Consider the following 10801-nt stretch of genomic DNA (forward strand, 5'->3'; position numbering starts at 1 on the left):
CGCGGCAACGCGCGCAAGGTGCTCCGCATCTGCTGGGCGTGTGCGAGGGCTTGGGGCGGCTGCCCGGGGCTGCCGGCCGTGTTCCGCCCGTCCTCAGGGCTCTCCGGGCCCCAGGCAGTGTCCTGCGCCCGCGCACGTTCCAGCCCCCGCTGTCCCGTCTGCACCACCGATGTCCTTCACCCGAAGACAGCTGCTGTCGGGCTGGAGACGGGCTTTCAGCCGGCTGCTGGAGGTCAAATGGGATGAAAATCCAGCTAGCAGCAAAAGGACAAACTCCAATGCTCACAGGAAGCCTTGGTGAATGTTTAGTACACTGAAAGGAGTTTCCAAGCCTTCGCATGGAAATGTTTGCCTCTCTTCCCCTCTTTCTCCAACGATGCTTAAAATAAAGACTGCTATTTCAGCCATAAAAAGAGTTACACTACTTTAAGAGTTGATTTAATTATAGCTCTGGTGATTTTAGTGTAGACTCATGAATTGCTTTCAATATTTCCTTTCCGTGGTTAAATGCAAGGCTTTTAGTTGTGGTTTGGCACATGCCCACTGAGGGGAAAATCTGCCAATGCCTTAAATAAACAACTCGTTAGGGCTATGGCGTGGGGTAAATCAAACTAGAGGCCCCACCTGTTCCTTTAAGTCATGCATTCACATCTTCTTCCGCTACTAAATGCCAAAATTATCTGATGAAAGAATTTTTTCAAAGTCAGTTTTTGAAGTGCTGTCACTTCCATGCTCTTCCTTGTCGCTTCTGGGCAATCACACATTGTAAGCAGTCACTTTTTTTCTTAAAAACAGAAGCTTACCCACTGTGCAGAGAAGTGACAGTTTCTTAGGGTATTACAGAGGCTGTACAAGCCACTGTCTCCTTTCTGCTGGGTGATGTCATGCCCCAGTTTCCTGGGTACCCGAAGTCCACAGAATGGAATCTGAACTCATTGATCTGTTTGTTTCCTCAGATGGCTAGAAAGTGAATGAACCTGTATTTTCTTCCATGATGGCTATGCTCCACAGTCCTGGTGCTCCCATATGTGACTTGAATTAAAACAGGAATCTAGGTTTTCCCCCGAGTGACTGCACTGTGCACTGCCCACCCCACACCAGGGGAATCACTAATGACATGAGCTGCGCACTAGAAAAATCTGGAGTTTTGTTTCCTTCCCTCCTTTCCACACCCTCTTTGGCTGTCCTTCCCTCCTCCACTGGTCTGTGCTGACAGCCTGGCTGGGATTCAGTTCAAAGCCAAGACACATTTAGGTGTCCTCAAGGAAATGCCTATATGTGCTCTAGTTTGCTTAAGCTTTCACTGTGGCCAATTGAAATCTTGTTGGGATAATCACTGGCAGTTAGAGAGGGATCCAGTCACCCTACACACACCAGCTGGGATTCATCACCTAAACAAAGGTGCTGGTCTCCAGACTTCACTCCAGAAAGGAGGATCTTGTGTAGGTCTTGTGCCATATTTGCCAGCGTCATGGGGCTGTCTTGGATGTCTGTATGTCTCCATTTGGGCAACTGAGTGTTTCATGCCGTGGCTGGTCTGCTGGATTGCTCTTTGGGGTGCATTCCCTGTATTGACTAGATCTCCATTGACTTGGTACGTTTAAACAACTTGCAAAATGTTGAAAGTAAATGCCTGTCCTGAGTTCAGTCACATCCTCTTCATCCTGATCCAGTGGCCCTGCTCTAACCTGCTAGACAAATAGCAACACCAGCACTACCAAGTGGTTCAAATCTGCTAGGAAGTCATCTATGTGAGAAACAAAGATAACTCTGGCTAGTCTCTCTACTTCTGGATGGCCAAACTCACATGTATGTGTGCACGAACACCATTTATCTCATTGATGTCTGTCTGACCTTGTCTCCTTTCCTCATCAATCACTGTCCACAGCCACACCATTTCTAAATAGATGTTGATTATGCCCACTGCAGCTGTGTGCAAACACAAAAACACAGCAAAACCCCAAAGGAAGCAGAAAGTACTTGCATAGACAATATTATCTTTGGCTTGTACAACATAGCCCTATACCAAACTCTACAGAACTCTTCATGCCTGGAACAGGCGTGATTTATTCTGGTCTGGGACAGTGTAGCAGAAACATCTGAAATGTGTCCTGAAGTGATGCTGCACCTCATGAAACAGGGATGGACAATGGAGTACTCGTGGGGGGTCACCTCTTTCTTGTGCCTGCTGGCCTTGGCCATTCATGAAGTCTCCCTTATGAAGCTTCTCATTCTGATTCTGTGAAGATCTCATTTCCTGCAACATCCATTTACAAGGTGATCAGACACATAAATAGGCATTCTCTTGCCATGGAAAGGGCTCTTTGATGATGTTGTCTTTATCTCGGAAAGCAGCTTCTTGGATATTAATTAAGGCAAGAAGAGGGAAAATATGTGGGATGAGCTTTGTGCTAAAAAGGCCTACTCCAGAACCATGATGGGATGCCCAGAGTAAGGATACTTGAGCCAAGAGATGTGCTACTAAAACAAGATGTCACTGGATACCTGATCCACCTGCTCTTATCACTGCCTCTCCAGCCTACCACTGATGCTTTAAGTCAAAGTGTAACATTGTGAAAATGCACACAAATATACCTGAGATTTCTGGAACTGAAGCTAGAGAAGACAAGAGAGCACCAGAGAGTGCCTGTCTAACAAGTCTATGAGAAAGAGAGGGGTCTAAAGAGAGGTAAAAGGGCTTCATGTGTAACTGTTAGTTGACTCCTTCCTTTCTGCACTTCTGCTCCTCTGAAAGAAGTGATTAAGACTTGCTCCAGGACGTCAGTGGCACATCCCATGACAGTGGAGATCAGTCTTCATATTCAGTACTGGTGCATATCTCAGAATAGCTCTTCTGAAGTTTCTTTAACCATCTCCAAACCTCTCACACAGTTCTGACATGGAAAAGTGTTGCAAACCTTGGCTGGTGAATTCCACAGCCATCCAGCAGTACCTTGAGAGAGCACAGGTATTACCTCTCCTTTGTTGTTGTTTCCCTTTAGGACGTAGGTTGCTCTGTGTTGTTTCTCTAAGTCACTCAGCAGAGCTGTATGGGAAACCAGCTCTTAGTCTTACTCTGGAAGCCAGCATGGAACAAAGAATAATTAATACATCTTGACTTCAGGGGTTAAATGTTACTAGAAATAATTTCCGGAGTTTCTGCAGAGGGTTTCCAGTAAATGGCTTCTTTTGTCACTGTATTTCTTCCTCAAATCTCTGTTATAGGGTGTAGAAGCTCACACCAGGCATTACAAAATACTTGATTTCAAAATATTCTGGAATGGACCAAGACTGGGCCACTCAGCTGCACTGATTGGTTTCTAGAGAGTCTCAGTACACTGAGGCCAAGGGAGCCCTCTTTTCAGGGTCTGGCTCTGAGATGACTAAGAGCTGTCACAGACTCTGCCAGCCAGCTGGGTAAATGACCCATATGGTGGAATTTCTCATGTTCTACCACAAGCACTTCAGGGTGGTCTGGTTCAGCAATCTGCTAAGCTATTAGGAATCATGATTCACAGTATTTCTTTGCTTGAAGGCGTTACAGGAATAACCAGACTTCCCTCTTCAGCCTTGACATAGAAAGGGTCTTTCTCTGCTATCCTTCTAGCTGTGTGATTGAGACAGTCTAAACTGATATCATCCACTTCTTATCCAAGTGAGAACCCAGAACAGTGAACTGTCTCAGCCAACTTCAGAAGGCTGTCAGGGTCATAAACAGTGTCATTGGCTTCTCATACAGCTCATAACCTCCACACGTGGCTTCATTTTGCCCCAGCTCACGTAATCTCTGAGACATGCTGTCATTGCTTTTCCAGGGCTGAACAAGACACAATTCCTCGTTGGGAACAGTCATAGCTGTGGGCAGTGGGCTCTTAGGTATGCCTCAGAAGACAGAATGATCCTTCACACTGTTCTTTCCTTTGGTACATCCTTCGGACATCATTCTCATTTCCATACTGGTGCAGTGGGGATCCTCATCCCTTATGTCTCCCTCCTGTGTCTTAGAAGTATGAATTTTCATTGCAACGCTTAGCCCAAACAGGCTCAGTCCCCTTCGATGCAACTCTATTTTTTACTTTTCTTGATATCACAGGCTCACAGAATGGGTAAAGTTGGAAGGAACCACACTGGGTCCTCTGGTCCAACCTCCCTGCTCAAGCAGGGTCATCCCAGAGCACATGGCACAGGATTACATCCAGATGGTTCTTGAATATCTCCAATAAGGGAGACTTCACAACCACTCTGGGCAATCTGTTCCGGTGTGTGGTCAGCTGCACAGTAAAGAGGTTCTTCCTCGTATTCAGGTGGGACTTCCTGTGCAGCGGTGTCTGCTGATACCACTAACTGTTGTTAGCCTTGTGGCATTAACTTGTGGCCTTATCTCTGGTATTGTGATTTATTATTTTAATGACATCAAAAGGCACTTTGCTTTCACTGAAAATAACTCACTAACTGCTCTGTGCACGTGATTATGGACATAGGGAAAGGAGAGTGGCTATCTACTGACTGCAAATTTTTTTTTGAGGGCTCTGTACCGAGGCTTCTTAAGCAGTATGCCTAGTCAGAAATGTGCAAAAAACCTTTCTAGGAAAAAGGCTCCTTCCTTCCCACAGCAGAATAGAGCTGGATTGGGAAGGTGCCAGTGACTAATAGCATCCCTTCCAGTTGGTAAGGAACAGTCATTACTTCTTCCCTTAAAATGGAACAGCAGCCACATGTGGTTGGCTGAACTTTGTGCTGTTGCTGAAAGTAAATTGAACTTCCTCAGCCTCTGTTCCCATTCCCATGGCATCTGCACCATGGTTCACTATAGGCATTTGACCAGTGTATTTCACTAGTACTGCTTAGACCTCCTGGATGCAGTGCCTAGATCTAGAGAACCATGGATTTTTGGCATAAACTACTTCATTTTTACCTGATCAGAAACCATTTTGATGGTGGTATTATGAGTATTTATTGCCTCTTCCACAAAAGCGCTGTTTTTCAACCCAAGAAGTGTCTCAGATATTAGGTGTTACTGAGACAGCACATAAAAAAAAGAGCCCTTGGGCCAGAGTTTACAGCCCAGATTAAGAGTACGTGGAGCCAGCTGTTAAACAAAGAACTGGCTAGGGAAAAGCATCAGATGGAAAAAAAGAGTCTGGAAAAGACAGTGCAGAAATCTAAAATAAAACAAATTTTGAGATCAAAGTTGGATTTTAGTTACGCTTTTATTCTTTGGTCAGAAAAAAAAAGTTGGGAAATCGAATTCACAAAATAGCTGTGTCTCTTTTTGCCTGACCTGTTAAATTGGATAATTGTTTATTTTGCCCCTGCCATTAATAAAGTATGTTGGTTATCACTAACAATGTGAAGTATCATTGTATTTTTTAAGCCTTGAACCTAGTTCTTAAATAAAATTTTTATGAGAAAACAGCTAGCAAGTAGATGTGGAGAGATAGGCAGCCTTCCTGTCATGGATACCTACTCTGGAATAAAATCTGTATTGACTGGAGCAAGCCTACAAGGGTGAAACCAGGTCATACAGGATGTACGCATGGCTTTCAACATACATATGCAATCTTATACACATATTACTTGCATCATACTGGTATACAAAATAAGGATTAGTATGTGAAATAATGTGAAGTTACAGAAAATCCCACAACCAATGTTGGCCATACAATATTAGTTTCACTTCATTGTGCATATGAATTATGATCAGATTTTAATGAAAAGGTCATAACATATACTTTTCAACTAGAATTCTTATTCATGTACTGTGCAAGGTGGACTAGGGAATCCTTCACTGCTGTATCTCAGTGTTACTAAAATGTTACTTAATTTCTAGACCACTCCTCTGGAGTAACATAGTGATGCCATCACCATTTTATAAATCAGGGACTTATGCTATACAGAAATTAAGATTTGAAGTGTCACTTTCCCCAGCCTCAGTTTCCTAAGACATGGCTTTTCAGAGTACTCAGGTGGATGTAGTCCTTGTCTCAAGCATGGTACAGCTTCAGTTGTAGCCTTTGGTAGTCCTACACACTGCAGACCACTGATCCTCAAGGCAAGCACCAGGTGACATGATCACCACTGAGAAAACAGAAGTAAGAAAAAAGCAAAATAAAATGAAAGTGACTAGCAAAGGTTTCACTAAGTGAATTCCCAAATATCATGGTGAACCTAGGAAGTGCTAAGGTGCTAAAGTAAAACGCTGTTATTCAGGGTTTGTCTGGTGACTCTAACCATGACACCATCCTTCTTCTATAAACCTCTGCCTCATGTCTTATGTCCTTCGTACTTCTGCAACAAATGAGATACAAAGGGAGGGAAAGCACCCTCCTTCACTGTACAAAACTGATCACCCCCAAAACAAGCTTTTTCTATATAGAAAATGGAGTGGAGAAACAGCAGACGGCCATGTACTTCAAGACCCCATCATAGTATCTTTTCACAGAGGACTAGGTAAAATGCTGGCATTAGCTGGTTTTCCTAGATTTGACTCTATGACTTAAACAAGGTTTTAAAAAATCATTTTGTCTGCAGTGTCCTAGCGTTTTTAAAATAAAATGAAATAAAAAAACAAACTCAGGTACTGTATCATGTGGCAGCATCTTATCTACATAGTACCACAACTGGCTTGGGACCTCTAAATCCTGCTGACTTTTGTCAAAATGACAGACAACAACAGCATGTTTTCATCCCTCTTTGGGCAATATTATATTATGTCAGACGTGGGGTTTCACAGAGACTTGCAGGGAACAGAATAGTGTCACGTATGCATCCCAAGGCCTCCACAGAGATGGGCTTTACTGGTTAATAGAATACCCTTTCTGCTTGTTCCTTTACTTTCCGATCCCTCCTGTCTCATCTCTTCCAGCGTGTTTTCTTTCTTCCCCTGTCTCTGGCTCCAGGTACTAATCTCATTATCTTTGCCTGTACTACATCTCATTTCATTTTCTGATCTTCAGTCCTGTGAGTTCATTTATTTTCAATGTCCTGCCCTACCACTAGGCTACCAGTCAACTTATTGTTTCTTTGGCTAACACTCCACTCCTCCCTATATGTCTGGTCTGGATCTTCCTGGCTCCCACTTCCAGTTCCAGTCCCAGATTCTTTTTCCTACTTTTCATCCCCAACCTATCTGTGTTGAAAAATACAGTCAATGACCTAAGAGCATCTAAGTATTATTCAAAAGCCATAAATGGGAAGGTATAAGTATTTTTATGAGAGATGTATTTGCCACTGACACCTATTATTTTATCGGAAGGCAAACGGTTCACAGCCGTCGTGCTCCTACACAGTTCGTCCAGGATGATGCTGCACTCTGCTGGACGCGGCTAGTTCTGCCGCTTGCCTTTTTTAGTCCTCCCTCTCTTATTTTCCCGCAATTAGTTTATATTCAGCACTTTTCGGTACATTTCTGCTTTGCAGCACTGATTTTCATGAAAGCTGAGTGACATACCTCTTTCTGATTTGACTTCCATTTTACTCAAATCCTAAGATATAAGAAAATAAAAGGAGTGGAAATACATCTGACCATCCAGGTGTTTCCTTTGTGTTTGCCAGTCCTCAGTTCTGCAAGTGCCATCTTCTGTGAGAATTCTCCATAGTCTAAGCCCCTTTGACCAAATATCCCAACTATGATAGGCTCCAGGCATCTTTCTGTAGCTCCTCTTCTTCAGAAGCACCGCTAAGGAAAAGTCTGCACGAAATTTGCAAACAATCAAATACTCAACTGGTCTAATTAAAACAGAATGTACTAAGAATATACAGCAAAACCAGAGTGGACTGAAAGGACTTGTCTGAGCGAGTAACTAACTCAGTTTACTCAGTAAATGTCAGGCTAGGGAGGTACATCTTGGATTCATTACAAAGGAAGCAATATCTTACTTGTCCTCCACTCCTATCCTGGGGCAGCTGTCAGCAAGACAATCTCTTCCTTCCTCTCTTTTCTGATCCTCTTGACTACAGCGTCTCAGAGACACAGCCCCCGGTGTCTGACGTTTCTTGCCCCTACTGCTCCCACAAACACCGTTCCTTTATAGCCTGTGACCACTTTTGATGTTCAAGTTGTGACAGATTTCATTACCTTATAACATAGGCTGGTCACAGTTGTATTTCAACAATGAAATGTCTGCACCATCTGGGATAAGAGTCTCTCTTCTCTATACAGTGGTTAACACCTTCTAACATGACCCTCATCCCTGCCCCCTCCAGCTAACTCTGGAGTTATATTTCCCAATTTCCTTTCTCGGAACTTGGCATTTCAAAAGCCTCTTTGATCTTGCCATCACCTCAGCATGCCTGAAGGGTAAAGATGTGTAGACCATGGTTTGCATGTCAGTCTCCCCTCATTCAAGGTGTTGGACTGGCTAGGTTGATTTGTCCATAAAGCAACAAGACTGGTATTTTCATATCATTTTATTACTGATACTTCTCCTCCATAACACCAATGAATTATTGACAAATTAAAGTCCATCCATACCAGTGGCTAGGGAATTCACTGCCTTTTGGTCCATAGAGTTCTGTTTCTGGACTGTTTTTAATTCTGCATTTTTCATATCTGACACATTTGATTCATGTTTGCCCTGAATTGCCAAAAAAGGAAAAGAAGATTCCATCAGTGGAAAGACGAGCAAAACAAAAAGTATAACACTGCACTTCTGACTCCTTATTTATGGCAGAGACAAGTTCTCAGGATCTGAAAGGCCTCACCTATAAAGAGCAAGCCCAGTCAAACTTTGAAGTAAAAAATTAAACCCTGTGTTCACACAGGACTGATGTCATATTACTTAACTGATAATACCCTGATTTCTTAAGAATGCAAATGGCAGTAATTTTGCTCCTCCGGTGCTATGCAGCAACAAAAGGCAGTGATTTATTCTACAGAAATCCAGGACAATTTCAAGTGATAAAGTTTTCACCAAAGGACAACCTCAACAGTCTCTTTCCTTGGCTCCAGTTCAGGTACTTTCCTTCTGACACTGTTCATAATGTAAGCCCTTCCCAATCACCAAAGGCCATAAACACAGGAAGGACCCAGTAGACCTCTTCTTTTACCATATTATTTTGCACACTCATGACCCAGCTGCTGTTTCTGAGCTATTCCCATACAGTTTAGCATGATTGTCAGGAGACTTGTCTTAGAAAACTACAAGTATTTCCCCTTAGCCCATCCCTTTCACCACCCATCTCACATTTTGGAAACAGTTTTTAATTTGCAGCTGTGTGCTTATTCTACCCACTGAGATGTAAGGTCATAGCTAAACAGCAACTACAGCACTGCTACATATAGATGCTGGAGACACTGGGATTTCAGAAGACAGATGGGATTTCTTGGTGCCTGTGATGCCAGATAGTGCTGGTGACATTATAATGACGATGATTATGATGATTATGATTATTATTCTTCCATTAGACAGTGCTTACATTTGGAACAAAACATCAAGCTAAAAGGATCAGTTCCCATTAATCTTGATTGAAAAGTGTGTCAAAGAGATGATAAGAGTTACCAGCATAACCTATTTCACATCTTAAACTAAAATTTTTTTTTTAATTTGGAAGTGCACATAATTTGGAATTTTAGCTAATTTATGCTGAAATTAGTGGGAAAATGTTAAGGTCAAAAAAACCCATCCTTTCCATTTTTCAGTGGACCTGTTTCATTTTCTATTCAGACTGTTTGCTCTCAAAAAAGTATATATACAAAAAGCTGTGCCTTTTTGCTGGTTTTAGAGCAGGACTTCCAGTTTTGTGCTATAAACCTTTCCCACACAACTACAATGCCACTTGCCTGGGGTATATGCAAGTTACCCACCAGGCTCATAGATGACAGCAGGCCTGTGGGTGACAACAACAGAATCACAGAATTAATTAGGTTGGAAAAGAACCTTTGAGAGCATCAAGTCCAACCTGTGACTGAACACCACCATGTAAAGTAGACCAAAGCACTAAGTGCTATGTCCAATCTTTCCTTAAGCACCTTCAGGGACGGTGACTCCACCACCTCCCTGGGCAGCCCATTTCAGTGTCTAATAACCCTTTCTGTGATGAAATCCCTCCCAATGTCGAATGTAAACCTCCCCTGGCTCAGCTGAAGACTATGTCCTTTTGTCCTATCACTAGTTTCCTGGAAGAAGAGGCCAACTCCTCCCTGCCTACCAACTCCTTTCGGGTAGTTGTAGAGAGTGATAAGGTCACCCCTGAGCCTCCAGGCTTAACAATCCCAGCTCCCTCAGCCACTCCTCCTAAGACTTGCCTTCCAGACTCTTCACCAACCCCACAAGGGACAACACAGGAGGGTACAAAATTAACGTGGAGGGGCAGTCTGACCATGAGGTTCGATTTGGATCCAGATGGACTTGGATCGAGGCCCATGAGATGTCAAGGACACCGCATGGCCCCAAGGCTTGGCACAGCACCTCAGTGTCTTCAAAAGGGTGGCAGTTGTAGGTACACAGGAAAGGTTTGTACAACAAAATTGGAAATCCTGCTCTAAAACCAGCCAAAAGGCACCGCTTTAAACATTTTTTTGTGACCCAATAATCTGAATAAAAGTAAAACAGGTCCACTGAAAAATGGAAAGGATATTTTATTTTGACCTTAACACTTCTCCACCAATTCCAGCATAAATTAGCTAAAATTCCAGATGATTTCCCAGGCCATTTTCGTGCCTTTTCTAAGGTGGCTCTGAGTACACGCCGAGTGCCCCAGCTGCATCTCCCACTGCCTTGCGGGAGGGAGGCACACGCGGTGTATGTGCGGCGTTTGCCAGAGATCGCTGCCAGATCCCTGCCTCCGCTGCCCGCGCAGC

Source organism: Manacus vitellinus, unplaced genomic scaffold (genome assembly GCF_001715985.3).
Source record: "Manacus vitellinus isolate BGI_N305 unplaced genomic scaffold, ASM171598v3 scaffold_4_pilon, whole genome shotgun sequence".
NCBI lineage: Eukaryota > Metazoa > Chordata > Aves > Passeriformes > Pipridae > Manacus > Manacus vitellinus.